Source organism: Xenopus laevis, chromosome 5S, assembly GCF_017654675.1.
Source record: "Xenopus laevis strain J_2021 chromosome 5S, Xenopus_laevis_v10.1, whole genome shotgun sequence".
NCBI lineage: Eukaryota > Metazoa > Chordata > Amphibia > Anura > Pipidae > Xenopus > Xenopus laevis.
This window is the reverse complement of record NC_054380.1, coordinates 122,304,619-122,318,961: the sequence shown is the minus strand read 5'-3', so window position 1 is coordinate 122,318,961 and position 14,343 is coordinate 122,304,619. Positions and strand designations below refer to the sequence as shown.

Genomic DNA, 14,343 nt, shown 5'->3' with positions numbered 1-14,343 from the left:
CTGTTTCTTCTGTAGATGTAATGTCAAGCGGTGGACACACAGAGATTAAAAAAAGATCAGAAGACTAGGAAAACTGGATACACTAGCAGTTCAATTCCGCCTTTAAAAAAATCACAGAGAGAAGAATTTTTTGCATGCAATTTTGAGATGCCACCATCTGATAAACTCTGACGCAAAATATAAGGTAGGATATTCTAAATTCAATGGTTTGCACTCCTTTATTAAATTTTCATGTGTGGAAGTATTATAGTTATCATTTTATGTTCTTTATAAAGCTTTTCCTCCTGTGTATGTGATTTGTGAGTAGGTTTTACACATAATACTACATTTAGTTGAAATTTACTTTGAGGACCTTTTAAACTGTTACCTGTTACTTACAATTGGGAGCTATCACATTAGCATATAAATTTAGGCAAATGGCGTATTGTATATACTGAACTTATTGCACCAGCCTAAAGTTTCAGCTTGTCAATAGCAGCAATGATCCAGGACTTCAAACTTGTCACAGGGGGTCACCATCTTGGAAAGTGTCTGTGACACTCACATGCTCAGTGGGCTCTGAGCAGCTGTTGAGAAGCTAAGCTTAGGGCTCGTCACTAATTATCCAGCAGAAAATGAGGTTGGTCTGTTATATAAACTGATGCTACAGGGCTGATTATTAAATTCTGATGCTAGTTGCTAATTTCTAGCTTACTTCTTTAATTCAGCTTTACTTCTCCTTAAGGTTTGCATGATTTTTTAGCATGAAGGTATCAAGATCAAAATTACAGAAACATCCATTATTCGGAAATCATAAAAAATAATCCCGTGATTATCTAAAATGAGACCAGAGATAACTCATATGGTAAAAACTCAATTTTTATTTTTTTCTATGGTGATACAAAAAAAATAAATGGGACCTGTGGCTAAAAAACTCAAATGCTGTTGATATCTATTAAATATGTCCTTTTTTGCCTACTGCAAACAACAATCTGATGGTGCGTGTTACTGATAGAAGCAGGCCAGGAGCCGAATAACCAGAAATCAATATATTATAGTGCACCCAGGAACTCACAGGATGGAGACCTACAATAGGAAGCTGAACCTGGGTCCTCGTTGTCTCTATATTTTGAATGTGGTTCAAATGTTCCAGTGCAGTCACAAATATGACAGTACTCCCACAGGGGCAGTATATCATTGGGTAGTAGCCTATTATCACCTTTGGCAAACCTTGTTTTTGCATAGATAACCTGGACACCCAGTCACCTGTGAGATACAACGCAATGGAAGAGTACTTGGAAATGTTCCATTTTTAGGTGATAATGATTATAACATAGTGGCCCATGTACAGAATGAGTTAAGACTATGGAAAGGGTGGCGTATACTTTCTATACTTTCTATAACTTCTATTCTTATCTGCTGCTGGAGAATCTTAAAATGAATAAAGATGGCTAGTTAAAATGATAAGATGGCTAGTTCATCTTGACTTTTTAAAAAATGAAAAAAATTACCTTCTGAAGAGTAGCGTAACATATGTCTTACTACAAAAATTAGAATGAAATTTATGAAGCATACAATTTGCCTCGATCATATTACCTTTTTGTGTTCATATCAATGTTGTAAAAGTTGAACAGCTGTTATTTTTCAAAATGAATAAATTCAAATAAAAAGGGACCATGTAAAACTTGGGGATTGATTTACTTCTGATCATGATCACTATCAAACGTCTAACAAAACCACTGATCTCTAAGGGGCATATTTATCAAGGGTCGAATTTCGAATTGAAAAAAGACCAACCGAAATTAAGTCGAAGTTTTTTTTTGGTCGAATAGATCTGTTTTCGATTGAATAGGTCTGTATTCGGTCAAATTCGAATAGCAGGAATCTGAGGAATAGCACATTTGTTCAAATTCGATTTAAAGTTTTTCCCAAAAAAACCTTAGATTTTTCAAAGTCCACCAATTGAGTCCTAATAGTCCCCCATAGGCTAAAACGGCAAAGTTTTAGAAGTCAAATTTTTAAAGAGACAGTTCATTTTGATATTCGAATTTTTGAATTCTTTTCAAATTCAAATCGACTCTAGTCAAAGTACACAAAAAAATAGCTCTAAATTCTAATTTTTTCATTCAAAAATTTACCTCAGCCTTTGATAAATCTGCCCCTAAGAATCAGATTGATTTTGAATTGACTAATAACATTTGAACGATGCTCCATCTTCCTGGAAAGTGGGTTTCAGCTATAAGGAAATTAATTCGATCAATATCATTATTGCATTGATATTGATCAAATCCACTAGGAATAAAATGTAAATAACTTACTACAGTGTCCCAGGTCACTGTCATGGGGAAAAAAATGTTTTTCCAAAATGAATCAGTTAATAGTGCTGTTCCAGCAGAATTCTGCACTGCAATTCATTTCTCAAAAGAGCAAACAGATTTTTTTATATTCAATTTTGAAATCTGACATGGGGCTAGACATATTGTCAATTTCCCAGCTGCCCCAAGTCATGTGACTTGTGCTCTGATAAACTTCAATCACTCTTTACTGCTGTACTGCAAGTTGGAGTGATATCACCCCCTCCCTTTTTCCCCCAGCAGCCAAACAAAAGAACAATGGGAAGGTAATCAGATAACAGCTCCCTAACACAAGATAACAGCTGCCTGGTAGATCTAAGAACAACACTCAATAGTAAAAACCCATGTCTCACTGAGACACATTCAGTTACATTGAGAAGGAAAAACAGCAGCCTGCCAGAAAGCATTTCTCTCCTGAAGTGCAGGCACAAGTCACATGACCAGGGGCAGCTGGGAAATTGACAAAATGTCTAGCCCCATGTTAGATTTCAAAATTGAATATAAAAAAATCTGTTTGCTCTTTTGAGAAATGGATTTCAGTGCAGAATTCTGCTGGAGTAGCACTATTAACTGATTCATTTTGAAAAAAAAACATGTTTTCCGATGACAGGATCCCTTTAATAGATATTAAAAAAATTCTAATTTGTTAGATTTTTGTTCAAAAATGTTTAAATGGAGTCAAAAATTTTAATTCAATCAGGAACTCAGGCTGGTGTGATTATTTAGCAGGCTTTTGCACCTTTTTTCTGATAAACTATTTCTTATTTTATTGGTTTTGGTATTGCATGCCAGTTAAAAAGGATTCTTTGTGTCTACTTGTGTGAAGGGACTGTGATCCACACATATCTATTTCTGGTGCCTTGCTAAGGAAAGATACCGATACAGTGATTCTCTGCAGCTATGGCCTCAAATGTCAATTCTGGAAAAAAAAATGAAATTTAATATATATTACTTTACTGAATATCCCCACTGTATTTTTTAATGAATATCCCCACTGTATAAAAATCTAATATTTATAGAATTTTTTTTTGAGATTTATTATGCTCCAAAGCTGCTAAAATCCCATATTACTTCACCCTGTTGAAGGTTTTTTTTTATAAAATCAGATTTTTTAAAAAAATCCAAATTTTTCAGAATTTATTAAACCCCGAGTATGGGAAAAGTCTGAATCTGAAAATCCGTCATCTCAGACCTGGAGAAGTCCCAATGATTTTTTGATGTGCACTGGGTTTTTGGCAATACCCAGAAGTTTTCTGAGTTTTCGGGCAAAATTCTGAGTTTTCAGAAAAAATCATGAAAATCGGATGAAAAATCTGAAAAAAACTTGAAAATCTGATTTTTTTACCGCAAACAAAATTTTGGGGAAGTGTATTAGTAAATAAGGCCTAAAAACCCATGCAGATTTGGTCTGAGTTTTTCCAGAAAATATTGAGATAGATTCGGACTTTGATAAATAACCCTGTAAAACAATAGAATTTGTTACACGGCCTTACAGTGACAATAGTTAATTTATAACAAATGGATCGATCAAACAAATATTAACAACAGATTAATAATGCTGATTCAAAAAAAGAACAATGTACATTTAGTCCCAATGTTGTCAAAGTATTCAGCTTCTTGACCCAGAATACTTCTCTCTGGAGTAATATTTTTGATCTATCACCACCTCTCCTCAATGGAGGGACGTGATCTATGGCTGTATATCTAAATGTTGGTAACCTATGCCCTACCTTTAAGAAATGAATAGCGACTAGTGATGGGGGAATTTGCGCCGTTTCGCTTCTCCGAAAAATTCTCGAATTGTAAAATTGGCGAAACGGCACCAGCGTCTCGTTTTTGACGCCGGCGCCCGTTTTTGATGCCGGCGCCCGTTTTTGACGCCGGCAGCCATTTTTGTCGCCGGTGTCCGTTTTTTTCGACGCTGGCGAATTTTTTTGGGAAAATTTTCACGGGTGTTTAGCGATTTATTCACTGGCGGCGAATTGCGCAAATTCGGCGCAAATTCGTGCCATCACTAATAGCGACTGGTTTATTCGTATGTCCATCTTGAAATGCAGTACTGATGGCAGAGTGGTGTGCATCCATGTGCAGGCGTAAAGTCTGATCAGTTTTGCCCACATAAGACTACCCACAAGGGCAGGTAATTAGGTACATTACATGTGTAGTTGTACACCTAGGGGCAGATGTATTAAGGGTCGAATATCGAGGGTTAATTAACCCTCAATATTCGACTGGGGAATTAAAATCCTTCGACTTCGATTATAGAAGTCGAAGGATTTTGCGCAATTCGTTCAATCTAACGATTGATGGAATAATCGTTCGATCAAATGATTAAATCCTTCGAATCGAACGATTCGAAGGATTTTAATCCATCGATTGAAGGATTATCCTTCGATCAGAAAAAACTTGGAAAGCCTATGGGGACCTTCCCCATAGGCTAACATTGACTTTGGTAGCTTTTAGGTGGCGAACTAGGGGGTCAACGTTTTTTCTTAAAGAGATAGTACTTCGACTATCAAATGGTCGAATAGTCGAACGATTTTTAGTTCGAATCGTTCGATTCGAAGTCGACGTCGTAGTAGAAGGTCGAAGTAGCCAATTCGATGGTCGAAGTAGCCAAAAAAATACTTTTTTATTCTATTCCTTCACTCGAACTTAGTGAATGGGCCCCCTAATGTGATGGCTAATAAGGAACCGTTAGCCAGTTTGTCGATGTATGAAACTACAGCTTGGTATCAAAGACCTGCAAGAAATACAATTAGGGCACCTAAAACACCCTGGTTTATTATTACTTAACCAAGTATCATGGTTTTTTTTTTTTTTTATAACATCCTATCAGGTCACTTTTAACAAGCAGATCTCTCAGGCTCATCCCTCTCCTATAACTCATCATGGGTTTCTCTGAGACTGCCGTACTCACACTGCCATCTGCCTGTAAAATAATCCAATGTTTATTAACAGCTTTATTAATCACATTTGAGCCTGTAGTAAATTTAGTGCTATAAACAAAATTAGTTTCTTGTTCCTCACTACTGGTGAAAGGACACACTGTTTGGCTTCTGTTAGAGACTAGTGATGGGCGAATTTATTCGGCAGGCGTGAATTTGCGGCAAATTTCGCGAAACGGCCGCGAAAATTCGCTGGTGAAAGTTCGCCGGCGTCAAAAAAAATTGTCGCCGGCGTCCAAAAAAATGGACGCCGACGAGAAAAACGGGCGTCGGCGGCAAAAACGGACGCTGGCGTCGTTTCGCGAATTATTCGCCGTTTCGCAATTTTTCGGTGAAGCAAAACGGTGCAAATTCGCCCATCACTATTAAAGACTGCTCTAAGACTGCCACAGGATACCTGCGGTCTCTAAAGAGGGTTCACATACCATTTATCTGTTGCTCAGACAATTTAGGATTGGAATTATTATGGAGAGCTCGACAGAACTGGGATATAGGAAGCGGCTTCTTCATAGATTTTGATTGACAACTGTTATAATGAAGGACATTTTTATCTCTACTTTTATGGGAAAAAAAAAATATATATATATATATATATATATATATAATATTATGGCAAACCAAAATGCAAATCTTCTAGGAGTTTGTTGGTCTCCTCCCCAGTAGACTGGATTCCCAAACCTCACTGTATTTCATAACCATTATGTGTAGTTCATAATCTGCATAACTTTGCAATTCTGGCTGAGAAATGAGAAAACAATTTGTAAAGCCTGAATATTGCATATTAAAATATAGGTTAAATGAAAAATACCCAAGCCTGCCTTGCATTCACGAGATAACAAAGGCTGAAGGCAACAGACCTATTTTAAGCAAACGTCAAAAGAAAATCTCTGATATTTGGATGTGGGCTCCTACTTTTTTTTTTTTTTTTTTACACAGGCATTTCCTAAATCCGTGTTTGATGAGATTCCTCTGCTATAAATTCAGTAAATTCCCTGTAGTCTAGAGTAGCACAGAGTGTGCTTCATGAAAATGTCAGCTGCTAGTGCTGCAATTACTCACACTCCAGCAATCATGTGCACAATGCAGAATGGGTCGAATTCAGGGGAGAATGAGACCCAGCAATCAAGCCTCTGGATTTGAGAACCAAGCCATTTTCTTTCATGTGCCATCAACACGACCATCAAGGTCTTAATTACAAGGCAAGTGTCAAGCCCTTCTCCTGAAAGGTGCATTATTATACAGCTTGGCTTCAAATCAGTTTTGTATTAACGAAGGGAACCATGCCTAATATCATGTTAAAGAGATGGCAAAAATAAAATAATCCATGGCATATAACCTAGAACACTCCTTTGGTGTCTTTATCATTCTTTGGCAGTTTGCAGAAACATCTGCAGTTTATTTACCTTGTAAAAAGTCCAATATCATCCAAATATAGTCGGCGGACATCATTTAGTGGGTGTTAGCTCTATTACATTCAGCCATGTGTTCCACAAAAATTTATTTATTGTCTGATTTTCTGATTTGCCCCATATATGCCATGTAGATGCAAGCAATGTACATAAATGTGCGTTGCTGGCTGATCACATATAAACAGATGCATCATGAATACATATCATGTATGGCTAATTAGCAATGAATTAACATGCATTATTCCTGGTTGCACAGGAACTCCAGCAGTCTGCCACATGCACATACATTAATTGCTAATAAGCCATGCAACATGGGGATTTAAGATGTGTTCAGTTGAAAGAGCCATTCCTCAGTTGTACCTGCCCTGATGTGTAGACCTGAAAAATGGTAGAGCCTAGCAAAAACGAGTGGGTTCAGGCAGGTTAGAGTCAAAGGAGGGACTACACTTGCTGTCTTTACTCGCATCCACCTCTCACACATAGTTGGAATGGGTTGAAGAAAGACCAAAGTCCAGCATCCGTACATACACACTATAACCCTCATACACACCCCCTCTGCTTGCACCCCCATACCCCTCGCACCCCCCACATCCCTGGAACACACTTCCCTGCTCACCTATGTGCTGTTACTCCTCCTTCCTTTAATCGCTGGAGCTGGGAACTAGGCAGAGTTTCAAAGAACTGTCAAAATCTCCAGTTCAGTCCCCACTGGAGATGTGGCCAGCAGGCGGCATGTTCCCCAAACTTTGCTGCCCTAGGCCCGGGCCTTTATGGGAACCCAAAAGCTACAGCCACCTTTGTAATGGCAATATAGTCAGGGGTCCCTCAGTGTCCTGTGTCAATTGGTGCAGTTGTGCTTAAAGGACAAGGAAAGTCTAAAATAGAATAAGGCTAGAAATGCTGTATTTTGTATACTAAATATAAACGTGAACTTACTGCACCACAAGCCTAATCAAACAAATGATTTATGCTTTCAAAGTTGGCTACAGGGGGCTGCCATCTTGTAACTTTGTTAAACATTTTTGCAAGACTAAGACTGTGCACATGCTCAGTGTGGTCTGGGCTGCTTAGGGATAGTCATAAACAAAGCTGCTTGAGTTCTGCATGGCTGGTAAGTAAGGCGGGGCTCCCCCTGCTGTTCATAAGTATGATTGTTTCCCTGCTCAGCAGTTAGGGACCGTCTGACAATTCCTATCCACAGCAGTAAATGAAGGGAGAATTTCACTGCATACAGTCAGGTTTCTTATAAAAACGGACCATCAAGGTCTTAATTACAAGGCAAGTGTCAAGCCCTTCTCCTGAAAGGTGCATTATTATACAGCTTGGCTTCAAATCAGTTTTGTATTAACGAAGGGAACCATGCCTAATATCATGTTAAAGAGATGGCAAAAATAAAATAATCCATGGCATATAACCTAGAACACTCCTTTGGTGTCTTTATCATTCTTTGGCAGTTTGCAGAAACATCTGCAGTTTATTTACCTTGTAAAAAGTCCAATATCATCCAAATATAGTCGGCGGACATCATTTAGTGGGTGTTAGCTCTATTACATTCAGCCATGTGTTCCACAAAAATTTATTTATTGTCTGATTTTCTGATTTGCCCCATATATGCCATGTAGATGCAAGCAATGTACATAAATGTGCGTTGCTGGCTGATCACATATAAACAGATGCATCATGAATACATATCATGTATGGCTAATTAGCAATGAATTAACATGCATTATTCCTGGTTGCACAGGAACTCCAGCAGTCTGCCACATGCACATACATTAATTGCTAATAAGCCATGCAACATGGGGATTTAAGATGTGTTCAGTTGAAAGAGCCATTCCTCAGTTGTACCTGCCCTGATGTGTAGACCTGAAAAATGGTAGAGCCTAGCAAAAACGAGTGGGTTCAGGCAGGTTAGAGTCAAAGGAGGGACTACACTTGCTGTCTTTACTCGCATCCACCTCTCACACATAGTTGGAATGGGTTGAAGAAAGACCAAAGTCCAGCATCCGTACATACACACTATAACCCTCATACACACCCCTCTGCTTGCACCCCCATACCCCTCGCACCCACCACATCCCTGGAACACACTTCCCTGCTCACCTATGTGCTGTTACTCCTCCTTCCTTTAATCGCTGGAGCTGGGAACTAGGCAGAGTTTCAAAGAACTGTCAAAATCTCCAGTTCAGTCCCCACTGGAGATGTGGCCAGCAGGCGGCATGTTCCCCAAACTTTGCTGCCCTAGGCCCGGGCCTTTATGGGAACCCAAAAGCTACAGCCACCTTTGTAATGGCAATATAGTCAGGGGTCCCTCAGTGTCCTGTGTCAATTGGTGCAGTTGTGCTTAAAGGACAAAGAAAGTCTAAAATAGAATAAGGCTAGAAATGCTGTATTTTGTATACTAAACATAAATGTGAACTTACTGCACCACAAGCCTAATCAAACAAATGATTTATGCTTTCAAAGTTGGCTACAGGGGGCTGCCATCTTGTAACTTTGTTAAACATTTTTGCAAGACTAAGACTGTGCACATGCTCAGTGTGGTCTGGGCTGCTTAGGGATAGTCATAAACAAAGCTGCTTGAGTTCTGCATGGCTGGTAAGTAAGGCGGGGCTCCCCCTGCTGTTCATAAGTATGATTGTTTCCCTGCTCAGCAGTTAGGGACCGTCTGACAATTCCTATCCACAGCAGTTAATGAAGGGAGAATTTCACTGCATACAGTCAGGTTTCTTATAAAAACGGTACACATTTTTTAACTAAAGTATATTGGAGATAGGTTTCTTTTTCATTAAAGAAAGTAAAAATGGGATTGTATTTTTTTGCCTTTCCTTGTCCTTTAAAGAATACGTCACTTGCATGCTGAACACTGAAAATGGTACCAGGAAAATATTCAGTGCAACTGCCCCTTCCTTGAATTGCGTCAAAGGGCCTGCACAGCTGTATGAATATTGTCAAAGATGCAATTACGATAGGTGTAACAAGAGCATAATCCCTTTGCAACTGCAATGATGCTGGAATTCTGGGTACAAACTCTCCCTGTGGGCAAAAAAAACATGGAACTGGAACTCGAAATTACACTTTGCTCACTGCTCACTTGGGGACGTACATGTGCCCTATGGTATAATTTAAAGATTTTATACTTATGATTCAGAACCCAAAAATGAAATCTATTTATGAATGATGAATGTTTCCACCTTTAATACGGAAAAAATACATACCTACAATGGGCATATGTAGTTAAAATGAGGGCGCAATTAAATTCCAAGCCAATTCTGGCTCATTAAACTGATTTTGATTAGATAAAGAGGTTAAGAAATTGTAGTCCAAATAGTCTACAGTGAGGGCTGAGTCCTAATACTATAAGAGGGTTATTTTCTGGTCAGAGTTTTAAAGGGGAAAACACATTTTTTTCATGGAAAAAAAAATAAATTTTTCTAAGATTTATTATACCCCGAGGCTGCTAAAAGTCTAAATCCGAAAATACTCAGTACTCAATACTCAATATCTAAAACCTGACAAGGTCATGCAGAAGTCAATGGCAGATGTCCCTTTTGCAACGGAAGATGTCATGATCTGAGCTGGGTTTCATGCGATAATCCAAAAAAATTGTGGTTTTCGTATGATAATCCGCAAAATGTGTGGTTTTAGGTGATAAGGCGAAACAATCTAAATTTTCGGCCATCAAATCCAAGAAATATTTTTTCGTATTGTTTTGAATTTTTTCACAATTTTATTGAGATTTTATAGAGTATTTTCCTGCACCAAATTCTTTTAATTATTTTATTGATAAATAAGGTCTTTCTTTTCTGCCTCTATTCTGTTGTGCCTCTGTTCTGCCTCTTTCCAGATTTCTGTGAGACTACAATGTTACTATTATCATTACATTTGAGTACTTCTCTTCAATTCTCCTCAAGGTGGACATATCGGAGGGAGATCCGCTCGTTTGGCCACATCGCCAAACGAGCGGATCTATCCATGTATGGCCACCTTAAGAATAACACTCAATAGTAAAAGCCAAGTAGCACTGAGACTGATTCAGTTACATTAAGTAGGAGAGATAACAGCCTGCCAGAAAGTAGTTCCATCCTAAGTGCAAGCACAAGTCACATGACTGGGGCAGCTGGGAAACTGACAATATGTCTAGCCCCATGTTAGATTTCAAAATTGAATATAAAAAAAAATCTGTTTGCTCTTGAATTGGAATTGGATTTCAGTACAGAATTCTGCTGGAGCAGCACTATGAACTGATGTGTTTTGAAAAAAACATATTTTCCCATGACAGTATCCCTTTAAGAAATATAGAATAAAATACTAAATGGCGCCTTTAATCTGCTTAAAATAGTTTAAACGTTAATTAAACCCAGGAGACAGTCTTTCTGTAATTTAGAGCTTTCTGGATGACAGGTTTCCAGATTATAGATCCCATATCTGTACTAACATATTTTTTGGTTCATGTACATATTGCAATAAAACTGCAGTACAATCTCCATTGTTAATAAGAATACAAGACTTTTTATAGTCTGCCCAAGGGAGCAGAACAGTTGTCAGTGTAGGAGAATATGTGCATTTGTCAATATTGTGAATGTTCTTTATATGATAAAAGTGAATTTTTATTGGCTTAAAGTTTCTTTAGAGAGTAGTGGATTGAGTATTAGTTTCAGTTCCCTGCTTCACACGTTAGTAGTTGCTCTCAGCTGTAATTAGAAACTCTGTTGGTTTCTCAACCTTTTCTCCTTGCTTTAAAAGTTCTATTCGCCCTTTGTCATTGGAAGCTGCTTTCATATCACTAAAAGTGAATGCTATGCAGGTATTATAGAATGGATATATCAGATGGGTTATTTAATGTCTGTATCACTCCAGCTAAAAGCTACTTGAATTGAAAGAAATACAGTTGATATAATGTAACAAAGACCAACAAACTGCAAATAATGAGAAAACACTTACGCATGTTCATCCTTAATAGCTTGCCCTGGCAGCCCTTACCAATTCATTGCATATTCCCCGTGAACATCTGAATTGCTCTGTTTCAAAAAATATAGTAGGTTTTCCTACAGAATAAAATCTGACAGCAGATATACTGTCATAATTGCTTGTGTTTCGAAATTATTCATGAATTAGTTTAAATCTTTCTTTTTTGTGAGTTACCCGTCCACATTTTGGATAATCAGACAAAATAGTGTTTGTTATTCAGAACTTATGTTTTCCCTAGGCACAAGTTACCTTGAGTCCAAATTGTAGTCACAATATCCATGTAGAGTAGCTGGTAATCTCTGTATACATGGTTATTGATTTACTAGAATGCTGCTACCCCAGAGGATCTGTGTGTACTGCATTTATTGCAATATATTTAAAGGGAAATGTATATGTAAATATACCAGTAAACCCTCAAAGTAATGCTGCTCTGAGTCCTCTGTCAAAAGAAACACCACATTTCTTTCCTTCTATTTTGTACTCAGCTTAAACCTCCAGGGCACAGGCTTGAGCATGCTCAGTTTGCTCCTCTCTCCCCCTCCTCTCCCTACTTTAATCTGAGCCCAGAGCTATGGGAGAGACTCAGGCAGGAAATGATGTCACACCAAGCTAATATGGCAGCCGCTATCCTAAACAGAGAGAGCTTCTAGAGCTGTTTACTCAGGTATGGTAAAGCATTCTACAGATTAAATATAGAATTCTAGCCTGCACTATTGTGGTTAATCTATTGGCAAAAAACTGCCTTGGTAGCTTTCCTTTTCCTTTAAGCTGGGCAGCTACATTTATAGTCTGAGCAGTCCTGAGAAAGTCGGGCAGATGCCGATCGGGCAGGGTAAAAAATCCAGTCGGATCGCGGCCACATCTGTTCGTTGATGCAGTCTCGCTCACGAGTGGATCTCCCTGTGTATAGCCACCTTTAATGTACGGAGATCCAAATTATGGAAAGATCCCTTATCTCCTGAGCAGTGCATGCAAAAATGTGTAAGACGATGTAAGAGAATGACCAAGCTCTGCCAGTTCAATGCCTATAATTCCCCACAATAATGGAGCGATAAAACCTTGTGCATAATCCCTTCAGTTCGATCAGTAGCTTAGCAGTAGTTAACCCAACCTGCCACGGGTCAGGAAAGTACTACGCAAAGTCCAGTAACTGCAGCACACTTTCAGATGAAGTGGTTTTCCAGTATTGCGATTTAATTGGCTTAATTTATCAAGTAGACAAAAGTGACAATGTTTTGGGCCTCACAGGGCCCCTTATCAAGATAAATTGAGCCAATAAAATCACAATACTGGAAAACCACTTCATTTGAAAGTGTACTGGACTTTGCATAGTTCAATGCCTATAATGGCTCAGGAACAGATGAAGAGTAGTGATGGGTGAATCTATTCGCCAGGCGTGAATTCATGGCAAATTTGCCTGTTTCGCCACCGGTGTCAGAAACATTTTGACGCCGGCGATGGTTTTGACATGGCATCAAAGTGTTTTCTATGCCAGCGACGATTCCGATGCCAGCGCCCATTTAGACGCCAGCGACAATAAACAAAAATAAAAACAAACCCTTTCGCATATTTTTCGCCAGTTTTGCTAATTTCGCTGGAAATTCGTGAAATTCATGGCGAAGGAAAACGGGACAAATTCACCCATCGCTAATGAATCGCTCGTGGTGTCCATGCATAGAACTAGCAGCAAATGATACAGGTTTCTAATATATTATTGTCTAGTCCCAAACATTTGTGTATAAATATATCTTCCAAGTATATTGACTGTCATATAGTGGCACTGGGTAAACTACAGTTGATTTAATAACATCTACGACTACAAAGTCTAACTGATTATTTTTTTTAGTTCTAGTTTTACGAAAATGAATTCAAGAATTTGAGCCACACTCTGCAATTCTCCAACTCTCAAGCTTGGACATAAGAAGTAACTACATCGCAACATACTTCAGGTAGAACCAGAATTTACTATTGCCTTTGTCATTATTGTTAATTCATATTTACAGAGTTACAGATGCTACAGATACTTGCAACATAACTAGAAGTTTTTGGACATCGCAGATAACACATGTCGAAGGCGGCAAACAGTATGTCACTTATACGTTAAATTTGCCAAGACTTTCACAAGGTCCTCTATACTCCCAGCCCATGCCACAGCCACTGCATTTTCTCATGGGAATCTACAAGGAAACAATGGAACCTATTTAGCTACAAGTAGTTTATTTTCAACTTGCATAGCTCATGAGAGAATGAGCAGTGGCCACTTTCTATAGTATCTACTTTTTAGAATGGAATGGTGTGCACGAGACTGTTGACTTTATACTTCACAAGCTTTGCTTTCACAACATACGCAAAATAAATATTTAATGCTATACACCCTGTTATATAAACGCTACATATAAGTGGTATATAGTATAAACACTATAAGGCAATTCAAAATGAAGTGCTCTGAACAGTGTGTTTGACACATAATGCCATAACATTTAACTACCAAAAGGAATGATGTGCTATTTGTGCCAAATGCACAAATAATGATGGTTCTACCCATACCTACAAACCTGAATGGAAAAAAATATATATTTAAGGCCATGTCTCTAATTTATTATTCCATTCCCAGTTAAACCTAAACTCTCCCAATATGACTTAAACTCTGCCAGTTTTGCTGAAATCCAACCCCTTTTTTTC

At 38.3% G+C, this 14,343-nt stretch overlaps 1 protein-coding gene across 17 annotated transcripts in view; it reads left to right on the top strand.

Moving 5' to 3' along the window:
• LOC108718228 (myelin transcription factor 1-like protein) overlaps positions 1-14,343 on the top strand; it is a 311,370-nt gene that overhangs the window by 82,332 nt on the left and 214,695 nt on the right. For 15 of the 17 annotated variants that reach the window (XM_041565041.1, XM_041565044.1, XM_041565042.1 and 12 more), the window contains exons 2-3: positions 16-184; positions 13,508-13,610. The gene's annotated coding sequence lies outside the window, so the exon portion shown is untranslated. Of the gene's footprint in view, positions 1-15; positions 185-13,507; positions 13,611-14,343 lie in introns of those variants that run through there. The other 2 variants (XM_041565032.1, XM_041565043.1) reach the window with 2 other exon arrangements.